The 19464-nt window shown below is 42.4% G+C and overlaps 11 non-coding genes across 11 annotated transcripts; all 11 read left to right on the top strand.

Moving 5' to 3' along the window:
- The first annotated feature begins 298 nt into the window (after nt 1-298).
- Nucleotides 299-417, top strand: LOC128624604 (5S ribosomal RNA). The gene has a single exon (XR_008388809.1). It is a non-coding gene; the product is annotated as a 5S ribosomal RNA (ribosomal RNA).
- A 1909-nt stretch (nt 418-2326) lies between these two features.
- LOC128624603 (5S ribosomal RNA) lies at nt 2327-2445 on the top strand. The gene has a single exon (XR_008388808.1). It is a non-coding gene; the product is annotated as a 5S ribosomal RNA (ribosomal RNA).
- Nucleotides 2446-3612: 1167 nt separating this feature from the next.
- LOC128624602 (5S ribosomal RNA) lies at nt 3613-3731 on the top strand. The gene has a single exon (XR_008388807.1). It is a non-coding gene; the product is annotated as a 5S ribosomal RNA (ribosomal RNA).
- Nucleotides 3732-5639: 1908 nt separating this feature from the next.
- LOC128624601 (5S ribosomal RNA) lies at nt 5640-5758 on the top strand. Its single transcript, XR_008388806.1, has one exon. It is a non-coding gene; the product is annotated as a 5S ribosomal RNA (ribosomal RNA).
- Nucleotides 5759-6925: 1167 nt separating this feature from the next.
- On the top strand, nt 6926-7044 carry LOC128624599 (5S ribosomal RNA). The gene has a single exon (XR_008388804.1). It is a non-coding gene; the product is annotated as a 5S ribosomal RNA (ribosomal RNA).
- A 1909-nt stretch (nt 7045-8953) lies between these two features.
- Nucleotides 8954-9072, top strand: LOC128624597 (5S ribosomal RNA). Its single transcript, XR_008388803.1, has one exon. It is a non-coding gene; the product is annotated as a 5S ribosomal RNA (ribosomal RNA).
- Nucleotides 9073-10239: 1167 nt separating this feature from the next.
- LOC128624596 (5S ribosomal RNA) lies at nt 10240-10358 on the top strand. Its single transcript, XR_008388802.1, has one exon. It is a non-coding gene; the product is annotated as a 5S ribosomal RNA (ribosomal RNA).
- Nucleotides 10359-12266: 1908 nt separating this feature from the next.
- Nucleotides 12267-12385, top strand: LOC128624595 (5S ribosomal RNA). Its single transcript, XR_008388801.1, has one exon. It is a non-coding gene; the product is annotated as a 5S ribosomal RNA (ribosomal RNA).
- A 1908-nt stretch (nt 12386-14293) lies between these two features.
- Nucleotides 14294-14412, top strand: LOC128624594 (5S ribosomal RNA). Its single transcript, XR_008388800.1, has one exon. It is a non-coding gene; the product is annotated as a 5S ribosomal RNA (ribosomal RNA).
- A 1907-nt stretch (nt 14413-16319) lies between these two features.
- Nucleotides 16320-16438, top strand: LOC128624593 (5S ribosomal RNA). Its single transcript, XR_008388799.1, has one exon. It is a non-coding gene; the product is annotated as a 5S ribosomal RNA (ribosomal RNA).
- A 1907-nt stretch (nt 16439-18345) lies between these two features.
- On the top strand, nt 18346-18464 carry LOC128624592 (5S ribosomal RNA). The gene has a single exon (XR_008388798.1). It is a non-coding gene; the product is annotated as a 5S ribosomal RNA (ribosomal RNA).
- Nucleotides 18465-19464: the final 1000 nt, after the last annotated feature.

Raw genomic sequence — 19464 nt, 5'->3', positions numbered from 1 at the left:
TTTCTTTCTTTTTCATAAAGGCGTACCTGGCATTAGAATCAAGCAAGAAGCTAAGATGCGGTGCTCCTTTTGAAACATGTAGGGAAATAAAGATGAGTGAGCATGCAGTAAAGTGGTGTTAAACCCGTGAGCTGGAGAGCCATGTGCTCGTGCATGTGTGCAGGAGGTGAGACAGATTCCTTGGTTTGGACGAAAGGTTTGTACTCTCTGTACGATTGCAAATCAGGAAGTGAGTGACTCGAGAACGACTTGGGCTTCAGCCTACAGTATAAATGGGCTGTAGTGCAGCTCGTCTCTCGCTTACGGCCATACCACCCTGAGAACGCCCGATCTCGTCCGATCTCGGAAGCTAAGCAGGGTCGGGCCTGGTTAGTACTTGGATGGGAGACCGCCTGGGAATACCAGGTGCTGTAAGCTTTTCCCTCTTCAAAGTCTCCACTGCGACTTTTCAAGCCAAAAATATTTTTGCAACTTTCACGAAATTATTAGTACACAAACACGCGATGGAGAGACACGTCTGACAAACTCGAAACGAATTCATTCAACTGAGCAGAAAATTCTTTTAGAACCACAAAATGATCTCCACATCATTCATGTTGCCTTCATTTGGGTCTTTCTTCATTCTTTCCTTTACTTTAGGCGCTTCTTCCCCTATGTCGTTCATTTCTCTAGGTTTCGCATGTGCGAAGATCCGATGGCCTTCCAATCGCCGATATAATAGGCAAAATTCTTGATGATATTTCTCTTGTGATTATTTTGGCTACTATTGGGATGTTTTTACTGCTTCTAGTACAAGCAGCAATCTATTACTATTGCATTAAGTACTTTGTTTATTTACGATCATGACGAGTTTCCGTTACCATGCCCTGACAGTGCCATATACACATTTCATCTGCGTATGTGCTACTGCAACTTTGCACGATGACGTTCCCTGACACTGTACATGGCAGCAGCGGATTGCTCTTCGTCATTGTCAGTAGAAATTCTGCTATTCTGGTTCAACGCCCTATTATTCGTGTGACTGCAGTTTCACATTTGTATGATTTGCACTAATAAACTATGCGCCGTGTCAATTACTCGCACCTGCAACGGGATATTGCTCATTTCTTCAATTATGTACAGTATTCTTTTCTTTCTAGATATGTACCACTCATATAATGACAGGAGATGCAAACCTAATTTCCATGTAATCTTAGGATGACAAGAAACATATCCTATTCTATTTATTCACTTCAAAATGTACAGTTTTACATTTATCATCTATTTACTGTTAATACATTTACTTTCGTTCCTTCAATCACCTATATAGATTTATTCGCACGTTTGTTTGTCTGTTTTTTTTCTCTCTCTTTTTTCTCGTTTAAAAATGGTTTTTCTTTGTGTGTTTTTTTTTTGAGTATCCTTTTACTTCCATCATTTTTTCCCAATTCCTTCCTTTATTTTCTGCAATTCACCACGCGTATGCTACAGGTGCGTGCTTCTTTCTTTTTATAGCGTGATCGGGCACCACATTGAGCATGCACCGTTTGTGCACATCATTCAGTCACGATGGCCACGAAAGCTCATTTCTGCAGATGGGAAGGGAAACTCGGCATTCTGTGTGTTTTTCAGTGGTGTTAAATCGTGGCCTTTTGATTCAGCTCATTTCAAAACATCCGACTGAAGTTTCCAGTTGAAGCACTTGTGTAAGTCCCTTTTGATAGACTCGTCTAACGAACGCTGTAAATTAAGAGCGAGCGAGCGAGCGAGCGAGCGCTTGATTCAACAGGCCACACACTCCAGCTCACTTGGTGGCGGTAATGCGCCCAACTCCTGAATCGGCCTAAAACATCAAAGAAGAGCGCAGGCGCTCGGCTCTTGTAGTTGCAGCGGTCGTTTACTTGTCGATTTGCATGGTTTTTAACGCACTAATAATTGATCCAGAAAAGTATTGTGGAAGTAGGCCTAGCTGTAAATACACTTTTCGTGGTCACCCTTCCCTCTCTTCCAGCAATTTGATATCTGATGTCAATTTCTTTCTTTTTTTTTTTTCTTTCTTTTTCATAAAGGCGTACCTGGCATTAGAATCAAGCAAGAAGCTAAGATGCGGTGCTCCTTTTGAAACATGTAGGGAAATAAAGATGAGTGAGCATGCAGTAAAGTGGTGTTAAACCCGTGAGCTGGAGAGCCATGTGCTCGTGCATGTGTGCAGGAGGTGAGACAGATTCCTTGGTTTGGACGAAAGGTTTGTACTCTCTGTACGATTGCAAATCAGGAAGTGAGTGACTCGAGAACGACTTGGGCTTCAGCCTACAGTATAAATGGGCTGTAGTGCAGCTCGTCTCTCGCTTACGGCCATACCACCCTGAGAACGCCCGATCTCGTCCGATCTCGGAAGCTAAGCAGGGTCGGGCCTGGTTAGTACTTGGATGGGAGACCGCCTGGGAATACCAGGTGCTGTAAGCTTTTCCCTCTTCAAAGTCTCCACTGCGACTTTTCAAGCCAAAAATATTTTTGCAACTTTCACGAAATTATTAGTACACAAACACGCGATGGAGAGACACGTCTGACAAACTCGAAACGAATTCATTCAACTGAGCAGAAAATTCTTTTAGAACCACAAAATGATCTCCACATCATTCATGTTGCCTTCATTTGGGTCTTTCTTCATTCTTTCCTTTACTTTCCTTTTGTTTTTTTTTTGAGTATCCTTTTACTTCCATCATTTTTTCCCAATTCCTTCCTTTATTTTCTGCAATTCACCACGCGTATGCTACAGGTGCGTGCTTCTTTCTTTTTATAGCGTGATCGGGCACCACATTGAGCATGCACCGTTTGTGCACATCATTCAGTCACGATGGCCACGAAAGCTCATTTCTGCAGATGGGAAGGGAAACTCGGCATTCTGTGTGTTTTTCAGTGGTGTTAAATCGTGGCCTTTTGATTCAGCTCATTTCAAAACATCCGACTGAAGTTTCCAGTTGAAGCACTTGTGTAAGTCCCTTTTGATAGACTCGTCTAACGAACGCTGTAAATTAAGAGCGAGCGAGCGAGCGAGCGAGCGCTTGATTCAACAGGCCACACACTCCAGCTCACTTGGTGGCGGTAATGCGCCCAACTCCTGAATCGGCCTAAAACATCAAAGAAGAGCGCAGGCGCTCGGCTCTTGTAGTTGCAGCGGTCGTTTACTTGTCGGTTTGCATGGTTTTTAACGCACTAATAATTGATCCAGAAAAGTATTGTGGAAGTAGGCCTAGCTGTAAATACACTTTTCGTGGTCACCCTTCCCTCTCTTCCAGCAATTTGATATCTGATGTCAATTTCTTTCTTTTTTTTTTCTTTCTTTTTCATAAAGGCGTACCTGGCATTAGAATCAAGCAAGAAGCTAAGATGCGGTGCTCCTTTTGAAACATGTAGGGAAATAAAGATGAGTGAGCATGCAGTAAAGTGGTGTTAAACCCGTGAGCTGGAGAGCCATGTGCTCGTGCATGTGTGCAGGAGGTGAGACAGATTCCTTGGTTTGGACGAAAGGTTTGTACTCTCTGTACGATTGCAAATCAGGAAGTGAGTGACTCGAGAACGACTTGGGCTTCAGCCTACAGTATAAATGGGCTGTAGTGCAGCTCGTCTCTCGCTTACGGCCATACCACCCTGAGAACGCCCGATCTCGTCCGATCTCGGAAGCTAAGCAGGGTCGGGCCTGGTTAGTACTTGGATGGGAGACCGCCTGGGAATACCAGGTGCTGTAAGCTTTTCCCTCTTCAAAGTCTCCACTGCGACTTTTCAAGCCAAAAATATTTTTGCAACTTTCACGAAATTATTAGTACACAAACACGCGATGGAGAGACACGTCTGACAAACTCGAAACGAATTCATTCAACTGAGCAGAAAATTCTTTTAGAACCACAAAATGATCTCCACATCATTCATGTTGCCTTCATTTGGGTCTTTCTTCATTCTTTCCTTTACTTTAGGCGCTTCTTCCCCTATGTCGTTCATTTCTCTAGGTTTCGCATGTGCGAAGATCCGATGGCCTTCCAATCGCCGATATAATAGGCAAAATTCTTGATGATATTTCTCTTGTGATTATTTTGGCTACTATTGGGATGTTTTTACTGCTTCTAGTACAAGCAGCAATCTATTACTATTGCATTAAGTACTTTGTTTATTTACGATCATGACGAGTTTCCGTTACCATGCCCTGACAGTGCCATATACACATTTCATCTGCGTATGTGCTACTGCAACTTTGCACGATGACGTTCCCTGACACTGTACATGGCAGCAGCGGATTGCTCTTCGTCATTGTCAGTAGAAATTCTGCTATTCTGGTTCAACGCCCTATTATTCGTGTGACTGCAGTTTCACATTTGTATGATTTGCACTAATAAACTATGCGCCGTGTCAATTACTCGCACCTGCAACGGGATATTGCTCATTTCTTCAATTATGTACAGTATTCTTTTCTTTCTAGATATGTACCACTCATATAATGACAGGAGATGCAAACCTAATTTCCATGTAATCTTAGGATGACAAGAAACATATCCTATTCTATTTATTCACTTCAAAATGTACAGTTTTACATTTATCATCTATTTACTGTTAATACATTTACTTTCGTTCCTTCAATCACCTATATAGATTTATTCGCACGTTTGTTTGTCTGTTTTTTTTCTCTCTCTTTTTTCTCGTTTAAAAATGGTTTTTCTTTGTGTGTTTTTTTTTTGAGTATCCTTTTACTTCCATCATTTTTTCCCAATTCCTTCCTTTATTTTCTGCAATTCACCACGCGTATGCTACAGGTGCGTGCTTCTTTCTTTTTATAGCGTGATCGGGCACCACATTGAGCATGCACCGTTTGTGCACATCATTCAGTCACGATGGCCACGAAAGCTCATTTCTGCAGATGGGAAGGGAAACTCGGCATTCTGTGTGTTTTTCAGTGGTGTTAAATCGTGGCCTTTTGATTCAGCTCATTTCAAAACATCCGACTGAAGTTTCCAGTTGAAGCACTTGTGTAAGTCCCTTTTGATAGACTCGTCTAACGAACGCTGTAAATTAAGAGCGAGCGAGCGAGCGAGCGAGCGCTTGATTCAACAGGCCACACACTCCAGCTCACTTGGTGGCGGTAATGCGCCCAACTCCTGAATCGGCCTAAAACATCAAAGAAGAGCGCAGGCGCTCGGCTCTTGTAGTTGCAGCGGTCGTTTACTTGTCGATTTGCATGGTTTTTAACGCACTAATAATTGATCCAGAAAAGTATTGTGGAAGTAGGCCTAGCTGTAAATACACTTTTCGTGGTCACCCTTCCCTCTCTTCCAGCAATTTGATATCTGATGTCAATTTCTTTCTTTTTTTTTTTCTTTCTTTTTCATAAAGGCGTACCTGGCATTAGAATCAAGCAAGAAGCTAAGATGCGGTGCTCCTTTTGAAACATGTAGGGAAATAAAGATGAGTGAGCATGCAGTAAAGTGGTGTTAAACCCGTGAGCTGGAGAGCCATGTGCTCGTGCATGTGTGCAGGAGGTGAGACAGATTCCTTGGTTTGGACGAAAGGTTTGTACTCTCTGTACGATTGCAAATCAGGAAGTGAGTGACTCGAGAACGACTTGGGCTTCAGCCTACAGTATAAATGGGCTGTAGTGCAGCTCGTCTCTCGCTTACGGCCATACCACCCTGAGAACGCCCGATCTCGTCCGATCTCGGAAGCTAAGCAGGGTCGGGCCTGGTTAGTACTTGGATGGGAGACCGCCTGGGAATACCAGGTGCTGTAAGCTTTTCCCTCTTCAAAGTCTCCACTGCGACTTTTCAAGCCAAAAATATTTTTGCAACTTTCACGAAATTATTAGTACACAAACACGCGATGGAGAGACACGTCTGACAAACTCGAAACGAATTCATTCAACTGAGCAGAAAATTCTTTTAGAACCACAAAATGATCTCCACATCATTCATGTTGCCTTCATTTGGGTCTTTCTTCATTCTTTCCTTTACTTTCCTTTTGTTTTTTTTTTGAGTATCCTTTTACTTCCATCATTTTTTCCCAATTCCTTCCTTTATTTTCTGCAATTCACCACGCGTATGCTACAGGTGCGTGCTTCTTTCTTTTTATAGCGTGATCGGGCACCACATTGAGCATGCACCGTTTGTGCACATCATTCAGTCACGATGGCCACGAAAGCTCATTTCTGCAGATGGGAAGGGAAACTCGGCATTCTGTGTGTTTTTCAGTGGTGTTAAATCGTGGCCTTTTGATTCAGCTCATTTCAAAACATCCGACTGAAGTTTCCAGTTGAAGCACTTGTGTAAGTCCCTTTTGATAGACTCGTCTAACGAACGCTGTAAATTAAGAGCGAGCGAGCGAGCGAGCGAGCGCTTGATTCAACAGGCCACACACTCCAGCTCACTTGGTGGCGGTAATGCGCCCAACTCCTGAATCGGCCTAAAACATCAAAGAAGAGCGCAGGCGCTCGGCTCTTGTAGTTGCAGCGGTCGTTTACTTGTCGGTTTGCATGGTTTTTAACGCACTAATAATTGATCCAGAAAAGTATTGTGGAAGTAGGCCTAGCTGTAAATACACTTTTCGTGGTCACCCTTCCCTCTCTTCCAGCAATTTGATATCTGATGTCAATTTCTTTCTTTTTTTTTTCTTTCTTTTTCATAAAGGCGTACCTGGCATTAGAATCAAGCAAGAAGCTAAGATGCGGTGCTCCTTTTGAAACATGTAGGGAAATAAAGATGAGTGAGCATGCAGTAAAGTGGTGTTAAACCCGTGAGCTGGAGAGCCATGTGCTCGTGCATGTGTGCAGGAGGTGAGACAGATTCCTTGGTTTGGACGAAAGGTTTGTACTCTCTGTACGATTGCAAATCAGGAAGTGAGTGACTCGAGAACGACTTGGGCTTCAGCCTACAGTATAAATGGGCTGTAGTGCAGCTCGTCTCTCGCTTACGGCCATACCACCCTGAGAACGCCCGATCTCGTCCGATCTCGGAAGCTAAGCAGGGTCGGGCCTGGTTAGTACTTGGATGGGAGACCGCCTGGGAATACCAGGTGCTGTAAGCTTTTCCCTCTTCAAAGTCTCCACTGCGACTTTTCAAGCCAAAAATATTTTTGCAACTTTCACGAAATTATTAGTACACAAACACGCGATGGAGAGACACGTCTGACAAACTCGAAACGAATTCATTCAACTGAGCAGAAAATTCTTTTAGAACCACAAAATGATCTCCACATCATTCATGTTGCCTTCATTTGGGTCTTTCTTCATTCTTTCCTTTACTTTAGGCGCTTCTTCCCCTATGTCGTTCATTTCTCTAGGTTTCGCATGTGCGAAGATCCGATGGCCTTCCAATCGCCGATATAATAGGCAAAATTCTTGATGATATTTCTCTTGTGATTATTTTGGCTACTATTGGGATGTTTTTACTGCTTCTAGTACAAGCAGCAATCTATTACTATTGCATTAAGTACTTTGTTTATTTACGATCATGACGAGTTTCCGTTACCATGCCCTGACAGTGCCATATACACATTTCATCTGCGTATGTGCTACTGCAACTTTGCACGATGACGTTCCCTGACACTGTACATGGCAGCAGCGGATTGCTCTTCGTCATTGTCAGTAGAAATTCTGCTATTCTGGTTCAACGCCCTATTATTCGTGTGACTGCAGTTTCACATTTGTATGATTTGCACTAATAAACTATGCGCCGTGTCAATTACTCGCACCTGCAACGGGATATTGCTCATTTCTTCAATTATGTACAGTATTCTTTTCTTTCTAGATATGTACCACTCATATAATGACAGGAGATGCAAACCTAATTTCCATGTAATCTTAGGATGACAAGAAACATATCCTATTCTATTTATTCACTTCAAAATGTACAGTTTTACATTTATCATCTATTTACTGTTAATACATTTACTTTCGTTCCTTCAATCACCTATATAGATTTATTCGCACGTTTGTTTGTCTGTTTTTTTTCTCTCTCTTTTTTCTCGTTTAAAAATGGTTTTTCTTTGTGTGTTTTTTTTTTGAGTATCCTTTTACTTCCATCATTTTTTCCCAATTCCTTCCTTTATTTTCTGCAATTCACCACGCGTATGCTACAGGTGCGTGCTTCTTTCTTTTTATAGCGTGATCGGGCACCACATTGAGCATGCACCGTTTGTGCACATCATTCAGTCACGATGGCCACGAAAGCTCATTTCTGCAGATGGGAAGGGAAACTCGGCATTCTGTGTGTTTTTCAGTGGTGTTAAATCGTGGCCTTTTGATTCAGCTCATTTCAAAACATCCGACTGAAGTTTCCAGTTGAAGCACTTGTGTAAGTCCCTTTTGATAGACTCGTCTAACGAACGCTGTAAATTAAGAGCGAGCGAGCGAGCGAGCGAGCGCTTGATTCAACAGGCCACACACTCCAGCTCACTTGGTGGCGGTAATGCGCCCAACTCCTGAATCGGCCTAAAACATCAAAGAAGAGCGCAGGCGCTCGGCTCTTGTAGTTGCAGCGGTCGTTTACTTGTCGATTTGCATGGTTTTTAACGCACTAATAATTGATCCAGAAAAGTATTGTGGAAGTAGGCCTAGCTGTAAATACACTTTTCGTGGTCACCCTTCCCTCTCTTCCAGCAATTTGATATCTGATGTCAATTTCTTTCTTTTTTTTTTTTCTTTCTTTTTCATAAAGGCGTACCTGGCATTAGAATCAAGCAAGAAGCTAAGATGCGGTGCTCCTTTTGAAACATGTAGGGAAATAAAGATGAGTGAGCATGCAGTAAAGTGGTGTTAAACCCGTGAGCTGGAGAGCCATGTGCTCGTGCATGTGTGCAGGAGGTGAGACAGATTCCTTGGTTTGGACGAAAGGTTTGTACTCTCTGTACGATTGCAAATCAGGAAGTGAGTGACTCGAGAACGACTTGGGCTTCAGCCTACAGTATAAATGGGCTGTAGTGCAGCTCGTCTCTCGCTTACGGCCATACCACCCTGAGAACGCCCGATCTCGTCCGATCTCGGAAGCTAAGCAGGGTCGGGCCTGGTTAGTACTTGGATGGGAGACCGCCTGGGAATACCAGGTGCTGTAAGCTTTTCCCTCTTCAAAGTCTCCACTGCGACTTTTCAAGCCAAAAATATTTTTGCAACTTTCACGAAATTATTAGTACACAAACACGCGATGGAGAGACACGTCTGACAAACTCGAAACGAATTCATTCAACTGAGCAGAAAATTCTTTTAGAACCACAAAATGATCTCCACATCATTCATGTTGCCTTCATTTGGGTCTTTCTTCATTCTTTCCTTTACTTTCCTTTTGTTTTTTTTTTGAGTATCCTTTTACTTCCATCATTTTTTCCCAATTCCTTCCTTTATTTTCTGCAATTCACCACGCGTATGCTACAGGTGCGTGCTTCTTTCTTTTTATAGCGTGATCGGGCACCACATTGAGCATGCACCGTTTGTGCACATCATTCAGTCACGATGGCCACGAAAGCTCATTTCTGCAGATGGGAAGGGAAACTCGGCATTCTGTGTGTTTTTCAGTGGTGTTAAATCGTGGCCTTTTGATTCAGCTCATTTCAAAACATCCGACTGAAGTTTCCAGTTGAAGCACTTGTGTAAGTCCCTTTTGATAGACTCGTCTAACGAACGCTGTAAATTAAGAGCGAGCGAGCGAGCGAGCGAGCGCTTGATTCAACAGGCCACACACTCCAGCTCACTTGGTGGCGGTAATGCGCCCAACTCCTGAATCGGCCTAAAACATCAAAGAAGAGCGCAGGCGCTCGGCTCTTGTAGTTGCAGCGGTCGTTTACTTGTCGGTTTGCATGGTTTTTAACGCACTAATAATTGATCCAGAAAAGTATTGTGGAAGTAGGCCTAGCTGTAAATACACTTTTCGTGGTCACCCTTCCCTCTCTTCCAGCAATTTGATATCTGATGTCAATTTCTTTCTTTTTTTTTTCTTTCTTTTTCATAAAGGCGTACCTGGCATTAGAATCAAGCAAGAAGCTAAGATGCGGTGCTCCTTTTGAAACATGTAGGGAAATAAAGATGAGTGAGCATGCAGTAAAGTGGTGTTAAACCCGTGAGCTGGAGAGCCATGTGCTCGTGCATGTGTGCAGGAGGTGAGACAGATTCCTTGGTTTGGACGAAAGGTTTGTACTCTCTGTACGATTGCAAATCAGGAAGTGAGTGACTCGAGAACGACTTGGGCTTCAGCCTACAGTATAAATGGGCTGTAGTGCAGCTCGTCTCTCGCTTACGGCCATACCACCCTGAGAACGCCCGATCTCGTCCGATCTCGGAAGCTAAGCAGGGTCGGGCCTGGTTAGTACTTGGATGGGAGACCGCCTGGGAATACCAGGTGCTGTAAGCTTTTCCCTCTTCAAAGTCTCCACTGCGACTTTTCAAGCCAAAAATATTTTTGCAACTTTCACGAAATTATTAGTACACAAACACGCGATGGAGAGACACGTCTGACAAACTCGAAACGAATTCATTCAACTGAGCAGAAAATTCTTTTAGAACCACAAAATGATCTCCACATCATTCATGTTGCCTTCATTTGGGTCTTTCTTCATTCTTTCCTTTACTTTAGGCGCTTCTTCCCCTATGTCGTTCGTTTCTCTAGGTTTCGCATGTGCGAAGATCCGATGGCCTTCCAATCGCCGATATAATAGGCAAAATTCTTGATGATATTTCTCTTGTGATTATTTTGGCTACTATTGGGATGGTTTTACTGCTTCTAGTACAAGCAGCAATCTATTACTATTGCATTAAGTACTTTGTTTATTTACGATCATGACGAGTTTCCGTTACCATGCCCTGACAGTGCCATATACACATTTCATCTGCGTATGTGCTACTGCAACTTTGCACGATGACGTTCCCTGACACTGTACATGGCAGCAGCGGATTGCTCTTCGTCATTGTCAGTAGAAATTCTGCTATTCTGGTTCAACGCCCTATTATTCGTGTGACTGCAGTTTCACATTTGTATGATTTGCACTAATAAACTATGCGCCGTGTCAATTACTCGCACCTGCAACGGGATATTGCTCATTTCTTCAATTATGTACAGTATTCTTTTCTTTCTAGATATGTACCACTCATATAATGACAGGAGATGCAAACCTAATTTCCATGTAATCTTAGGATGACAAGAAACATATCCTATTCTATTTATTCACTTCAAAATGTACAGTTTTACATTTATCATCTATTTACTGTTAATACATTTACTTTCGTTCCTTCAATCACCTATATAGATTTATTCGCACGTTTGTTTGTCTGTTTTTTTTCTCTCTCTTTTTTCTCGTTTAAAAATGGTTTTTCTTTGTGTGTTTTTTTTTTGAGTATCCTTTTACTTCCATCATTTTTTCCCCAATTCCTTCCTTTATTTTCTGCAATTCACCACGCGTATGCTACAGGTGCGTGCTTCTTTCTTTTTATAGCGTGATCGGGCACCACATTGAGCATGCACCGTTTGTGCACATCATTCAGTCACGATGGCCACGAAAGCTCATTTCTGCAGATGGGAAGGGAAACTCGGCATTCTGTGTGTTTTTCAGTGGTGTTAAATCGTGGCCTTTTGATTCAGCTCATTTCAAAACATCCGACTGAAGTTTCCAGTTGAAGCACTTGTGTAAGTCCCTTTTGATAGACTCGTCTAACGAACGCTGTAAATTAAGAGCGAGCGAGCGAGCGAGCGAGCGCTTGATTCAACAGGCCACACACTCCAGCTCACTTGGTGGCGGTAATGCGCCCAACTCCTGAATCGGCCTAAAACATCAAAGAAGAGCGCAGGCGCTCGGCTCTTGTAGTTGCAGCGGTCGTTTACTTGTCGGTTTGCATGGTTTTTAACGCACTAATAATTGATCCAGAAAAGTATTGTGGAAGTAGGCCTAGCTGTAAATACACTTTTCGTGGTCACCCTTCCCTCTCTTCCAGCAATTTGATATCTGATGTCAATTTCTTTCTTTTTTTTTTCTTTCTTTTTCATAAAGGCGTACCTGGCATTAGAATCAAGCAAGAAGCTAAGATGCGGTGCTCCTTTTGAAACATGTAGGGAAATAAAGATGAGTGAGCATGCAGTAAAGTGGTGTTAAACCCGTGAGCTGGAGAGCCATGTGCTCGTGCATGTGTGCAGGAGGTGAGACAGATTCCTTGGTTTGGACGAAAGGTTTGTACTCTCTGTACGATTGCAAATCAGGAAGTGAGTGACTCGAGAACGACTTGGGCTTCAGCCTACAGTATAAATGGGCTGTAGTGCAGCTCGTCTCTCGCTTACGGCCATACCACCCTGAGAACGCCCGATCTCGTCCGATCTCGGAAGCTAAGCAGGGTCGGGCCTGGTTAGTACTTGGATGGGAGACCGCCTGGGAATACCAGGTGCTGTAAGCTTTTCCCTCTTCAAAGTCTCCACTGCGACTTTTCAAGCCAAAAATATTTTTGCAACTTTCACGAAATTATTAGTACACAAACACGCGATGGAGAGACACGTCTGACAAACTCGAAACGAATTCATTCAACTGAGCAGAAAATTCTTTTAGAACCACAAAATGATCTCCACATCATTCATGTTGCCTTCATTTGGGTCTTTCTTCATTCTTTCCTTTACTTTAGGCGCTTCTTCCCCTATGTCGTTCGTTTCTCTAGGTTTCGCATGTGCGAAGATCCGATGGCCTTCCAATCGCCGATATAATAGGCAAAATTCTTGATGATATTTCTCTTGTGATTATTTTGGCTACTATTGGGATGGTTTTACTGCTTCTAGTACAAGCAGCAATCTATTACTATTGCATTAAGTACTTTGTTTATTTACGATCATGACGAGTTTCCGTTACCATGCCCTGACAGTGCCATATACACATTTCATCTGCGTATGTGCTACTGCAACTTTGCACGATGACGTTCCCTGACACTGTACATGGCAGCAGCGGATTGCTCTTCGTCATTGTCAGTAGAAATTCTGCTATTCTGGTTCAACGCCCTATTATTCGTGTGACTGCAGTTTCACATTTGTATGATTTGCACTAATAAACTATGCGCCGTGTCAATTACTCGCACCTGCAACGGGATATTGCTCATTTCTTCAATTATGTACAGTATTCTTTTCTTTCTAGATATGTACCACTCATATAATGACAGGAGATGCAAACCTAATTTCCATGTAATCTTAGGATGACAAGAAACATATCCTATTCTATTTATTCACTTCAAAATGTACAGTTTTACATTTATCATCTATTTACTGTTAATACATTTACTTTCGTTCCTTCAATCACCTATATAGATTTATTCGCACGTTTGTTTGTCTGTTTTTTTTCTCTCTCTTTTTTCTCGTTTAAAAATGGTTTTTCTTTGTGTGTTTTTTTTTTGAGTATCCTTTTACTTCCATCATTTTTTCCCCAATTCCTTCCTTTATTTTCTGCAATTCACCACGCGTATGCTACAGGTGCGTGCTTCTTTCTTTTTATAGCGTGATCGGGCACCACATTGAGCATGCACCGTTTGTGCACATCATTCAGTCACGATGGCCACGAAAGCTCATTTCTGCAGATGGGAAGGGAAACTCGGCATTCTGTGTGTTTTTCAGTGGTGTTAAATCGTGGCCTTTTGATTCAGCTCATTTCAAAACATCCGACTGAAGTTTCCAGTTGAAGCACTTGTGTAAGTCCCTTTTGATAGACTCGTCTAACGAACGCTGTAAATTAAGAGCGAGCGAGCGAGCGAGCGAGCGCTTGATTCAACAGGCCACACACTCCAGCTCACTTGGTGGCGGTAATGCGCCCAACTCCTGAATCGGCCTAAAACATCAAAGAAGAGCGCAGGCGCTCGGCTCTTGTAGTTGCAGCGGTCGTTTACTTGTCGGTTTGCATGGTTTTTAACGCACTAATAATTGATCCAGAAAAGTATTGTGGAAGTAGGCCTAGCTGTAAATACACTTTTCGTGGTCACCCTTCCCTCTCTTCCAGCAATTTGATATCTGATGTCAATTTCTTTCTTTTTTTTTTCTTTCTTTTTCATAAAGGCGTACCTGGCATTAGAATCAAGCAAGAAGCTAAGATGCGGTGCTCCTTTTGAAACATGTAGGGAAATAAAGATGAGTGAGCATGCAGTAAAGTGGTGTTAAACCCGTGAGCTGGAGAGCCATGTGCTCGTGCATGTGTGCAGGAGGTGAGACAGATTCCTTGGTTTGGACGAAAGGTTTGTACTCTCTGTACGATTGCAAATCAGGAAGTGAGTGACTCGAGAACGACTTGGGCTTCAGCCTACAGTATAAATGGGCTGTAGTGCAGCTCGTCTCTAGCTTACGGCCATACCACCCTGAGAACGCCCGATCTCGTCCGATCTCGGAAGCTAAGCAGGGTCGGGCCTGGTTAGTACTTGGATGGGAGACCGCCTGGGAATACCAGGTGCTGTAAGCTTTTCCCTCTTCAAAGTCTCCACTGCGACTTTTCAAGCCAAAAATATTTTTGCAACGTTCACGAAATTATTAGTACACAAACACGCGATGGAGAGACACGTCTGACAAACTCGAAACGAATTCATTCAACTGAGCAGAAAATTCTTTTAGAACCACAAAATGATCTCCACATCATTCATGTTGCCTTCATTTGGGTCTTTCTTCATTCTTTCCTTTACTTTAGGCGCTTCTTCCCCTATGTCGTTCGTTTCTCTAGGTTTCGCATGTGCGAAGATCCGATGGCCTTCCAATCGCCGATATAATAGGCAAAATTCTTGATGATATTCCTCTTGTGATTATTTTGGCTACTATTGGGATGGTTTTACTGCTTCTAGTACAAGCAGCAATCTATTACTATTGCATTAAGTACTTTGTTTATTTACGATCATGACGAGTTTCCGTTACCATGCCCTGACAGTGCCATATACACATTTCATTTGCGTATGTGCTACTGCAACTTTGCACGATGACGTTCCCTGACACTGTACATGGCAGCAGCGGATTGCTCTTCGTCATTGTCAGTAGAAATTCTGCTATTCTGATTCAACGCCCTATTATTCGTGTGACTGCAGTGTCACATTTGTATGATTTGCACGAATAAACTATGCGCCGTGTCAGTTACTCGCACCTGCAACGGGATATTGCTCATTTCTTCAATTATGTACAGTATTCTTTTCTTTCTAGATATGTACCACTCATATAATGACAGGAGATGCAAACCTAATTTCCATGTAATCTTAGGATGACAAGAAACATATCCTATTCTATTTATTCACTTCAAAATGTACAGTTTTACATTTATCATCTATTTACTGTTAATACATTTACTTTCGTTCCTTCAATCACCTATATAGATTTATTCGCACATTTGTTTGTCTGTTTTTTTTCTCTCTCTTTTTTCTCGTTTAAAAATGGTTTTTCTTTGTGTGTTTTTTTTTTGAGTATCCTTTTACTTCCATCATTTTTTCCCAATTCCTTCCTTTATTTTCTGCAATTCACCACGCGTATGCTACAGGTGCGTGCTTCTTTCTTTTTATAGCGTGATCGGGCACCACATTGAGCATGCACCGTTTGTGCACATCATTCAGTCATGATGGCCACGAAAGCTCATTTCTGCAGATGGGAAGGGAAACTCGGCATTCTGTGTGTTTTTCAGTGGTGTTAAATCGTGGCCTTTTGATTCAGCTCATTTCAAAACATCCGACTGAAGTTTCCAGTTGAAGCACTTGTGTAAGTCCCTTTTGATAGACTCGTCTAACGAACGCTGTAAATTAAGAGCGAGCGAGCGAGCGAGCGAGCGCTTGATTCAACAGGCCACACACTCCAGCTCACTTGGTGGCGGTAATGCGCCCAACTCCTGAATCGGCCTAAAACATCAAAGAAGAGCGCAGGCGCTCGGCTCTTGTAGTTGCAGCGGTCGTTTACTTGTCGGTTTGCATGGTTTTTAACGCACTAATAATTGATCCAGAAAAGTATTGTGGAAGTAGGCCTAGCTGTAAATACACTTTTCGTGGTCACCCTTCCCTCTCTTCCAGCAATTTGATATCTGATGTCAATTTCTTTCTTTTTTTTTTCTTTCTTTTTCATAAAGGCGTACCTGGCATTAGAATCAAGCAAGAAGCTAAGATGCGGTGCTCCTTTTGAAACATGTAGGGAAATAAAGATGAGTGAGCATGCAGTAAAGTGGTGTTAAACCCGTGAGCTGGAGAGCCATGTGCTCGTGCATGTGTGCAGGAGGTGAGACAGATTCCTTGGTTTGGACGAAAGGTTTGTACTCTCTGTACGATTGCAAATCAGGAAGTGAGTGACTCGAGAACGACTTGGGCTTCAGCCTACAGTATAAATGGGCTGTAGTGCAGCTCGTCTCTAGCTTACGGCCATACCACCCTGAGAACGCCCGATCTCGTCCGATCTCGGAAGCTAAGCAGGGTCGGGCCTGGTTAGTACTTGGATGGGAGACCGCCTGGGAATACCAGGTGCTGTAAGCTTTTCCCTCTTCAAAGTCTCCACTGCGACTTTTCAAGCCAAAAATATTTTTGCAACTTTCACGAAATTATTAGTACACAAACACGCGATGGAGAGACACGTCTGACAAACTCGAAACGAATTCATTCAACTGAGCAGAAAATTCTTTTAGAACCACAAAATGATCTCCACATCATTCATGTTGCCTTCATTTGGGTCTTTCTTCATTCTTTCCTTTACTTTAGGCGCTTCTTCCCCTATGTCGTTCGTTTCTCTAGGTTTCGCATGTGCGAAGATCCGATGGCCTTCCAATCGCCGATATAATAGGCAAAATTCTTGATGATATTTCTCTTGTGATTATTTTGGCTACTATTGGGATGGTTTTACTGCTTCTAGTACAAGCAGCAATCTATTACTATTGCATTAAGTACTTTGTTTATTTACGATCATGACGAGTTTCCGTTACCATGCCCTGACAGTGCCATATACACATTTCATCTGCGTATGTGCTACTGCAACTTTGCACGATGACGTTCCCTGACACTGTACATGGCAGCAGCGGATTGCTCTTCGTCATTGTCAGTAGAAATTCTGCTATTCTGATTCAACGCCCTATTATTCGTGTGACTGCAGTGTCACATTTGTATGATTTGCACGAATAAACTATGCGCCGTGTCAGTTACTCGCACCTGCAACGGGATATTGCTCATTTCTTCAATTATGTACAGTATTCTTTTCTTTCTAGATATGTACCACTCATATAATGACAGGAGATGCAAACCTAATTTCCATGTAATCTTAGGATGACAAGAAACATATCCTATTCTATTTATTCACTTCAAAATGTACAGTTTTACATTTATCATCTATTTACTGTTAATACATTTACTTTCGTTCCTTCAATCACCTATATAGATTTATTCGCACATTTGTTTGTCTGTTTTTTTTCTCTCTCTTTTTTCTCGTTTAAAAATGGTTTTTCTTTGTGTGTTTTTTTTTTGAGTATCCTTTTACTTCCATCATTTTTTCCCAATTCCTTCCTTTATTTTCTGCAATTCACCACGCGTATGCTACAGGTGCGTGCTTCTTTCTTTTTATAGCGTGATCGGGCACCACATTGAGCATGCACCGTTTGTGCACATCATTCAGTCATGATGGCCACGAAAGCTCATTTCTGCAGATGGGAAGGGAAACTCGGCATTCTGTGTGTTTTTCAGTGGTGTTAAATCGTGGCCTTTTGATTCAGCTCATTTCAAAACATCCGACTGAAGTTTCCAGTTGAAGCACTTGTGTAAGTCCCTTTTGATAGACTCGTCTAACGAACGCTGTAAATTAAGAGCGAGCGAGCGAGCGAGCGAGCGCTTGATTCAACAGGCCACACACTCCAGCTCACTTGGTGGCGGTAATGCGCCCAACTCCTGAATCGGCCTAAAACATCAAAGAAGAGCGCAGGCGCTCGGCTCTTGTAGTTGCAGCGGTCGTTTACTTGTCGGTTTGCATGGTTTTTAACGCACTAATAATTGATCCAGAAAAGTATTGTGGAAGTAGGCCTAGCTGTAAATACACTTTTCGTGGTCACCCTTCCCTCTCTTCCAGCAATTTGATATCTGATGTCAATTTCTTTCTTTTTTTTTTCTTTCTTTTTCATAAAGGCGTACCTGGCATTAGAATCAAGCAAGAAGCTAAGATGCGGTGCTCCTTTTGAAACATGTAGGGAAATAAAGATGAGTGAGCATGCAGTAAAGTGGTGTTAAACCCGTGAGCTGGAGAGCCATGTGCTCGTGCATGTGTGCAGGAGGTGAGACAGATTCCTTGGTTTGGACGAAAGGTTTGTACTCTCTGTACGATTGCAAATCAGGAAGTGAGTGACTCGAGAACGACTTGGGCTTCAGCCTACAGTATAAATGGGCTGTAGTGCAGCTCGTCTCTAGCTTACGGCCATACCACCCTGAGAACGCCCGATCTCGTCCGATCTCGGAAGCTAAGCAGGGTCGGGCCTGGTTAGTACTTGGATGGGAGACCGCCTGGGAATACCAGGTGCTGTAAGCTTTTCCCTCTTCAAAGTCTCCACTGCGACTTTTCAAGCCAAAAATATTTTTGCAACTTTCACGAAATTATTAGTACACAAACACGCGATGGAGAGACACGTCTGACAAACTCGAAACGAATTCATTCAACTGAGCAGAAAATTCTTTTAGAACCACAAAATGATCTCCACATCATTCATGTTGCCTTCATTTGGGTCTTTCTTCATTCTTTCCTTTACTTTAGGCGCTTCTTCCCCTATGTCGTTCGTTTCTCTAGGTTTCGCATGTGCGAAGATCCGATGGCCTTCCAATCGCCGATATAATAGGCAAAATTCTTGATGATATTTCTCTTGTGATTATTTTGGCTACTATTGGGATGGTTTTACTGCTTCTAGTACAAGCAGCAATCTATTACTATTGCATTAAGTACTTTGTTTATTTACGATCATGACGAGTTTCCGTTACCATGCCCTGACAGTGCCATATACACATTTCATCTGCGTATGTGCTACTGCAACTTTGCACGATGACGTTCCCTGACACTGTACATGGCAGCAGCGGATTGCTCTTCGTCATTGTCAGTAGAAATTCTGCTATTCTGGTTCAACGCCCTATTATTCGTGTGACTGCAGTTTCACATTTGTATGATTTGCACTAATAAACTATGCGCCGTGTCAATTACTCGCACCTGCAACGGGATATTGCTCATTTCTTCAATTATGTACAGTATTCTTTTCTTTCTAGATATGTACCACTCATATAATGACAGGAGATGCAAACCTAATTTCCATGTAATCTTAGGATGACAAGAAACATATCCTATTCTATTTATTCACTTCAAAATGTACAGTTTTACATTTATCATCTATTTACTGTTAATACATTTACTTTCGTTCCTTCAATCACCTATATAGATTTATTCGCACGTTTGTTTGTCTGTTTTTTTTCTCTCTCTTTTTTCTCGTTTAAAAATGGTTTTTCTTTGTGTGTTTTTTTTTTGAGTATCCTTTTACTTCCATCAT

This window comes from Ictalurus furcatus, chromosome 20 (assembly GCF_023375685.1).
Source record: "Ictalurus furcatus strain D&B chromosome 20, Billie_1.0, whole genome shotgun sequence".
In the NCBI taxonomy this organism is placed as follows: Eukaryota; Metazoa; Chordata; class Actinopteri; order Siluriformes; family Ictaluridae; genus Ictalurus; species Ictalurus furcatus.
This window is presented reverse-complemented; position numbering and strand designations above follow the sequence as displayed.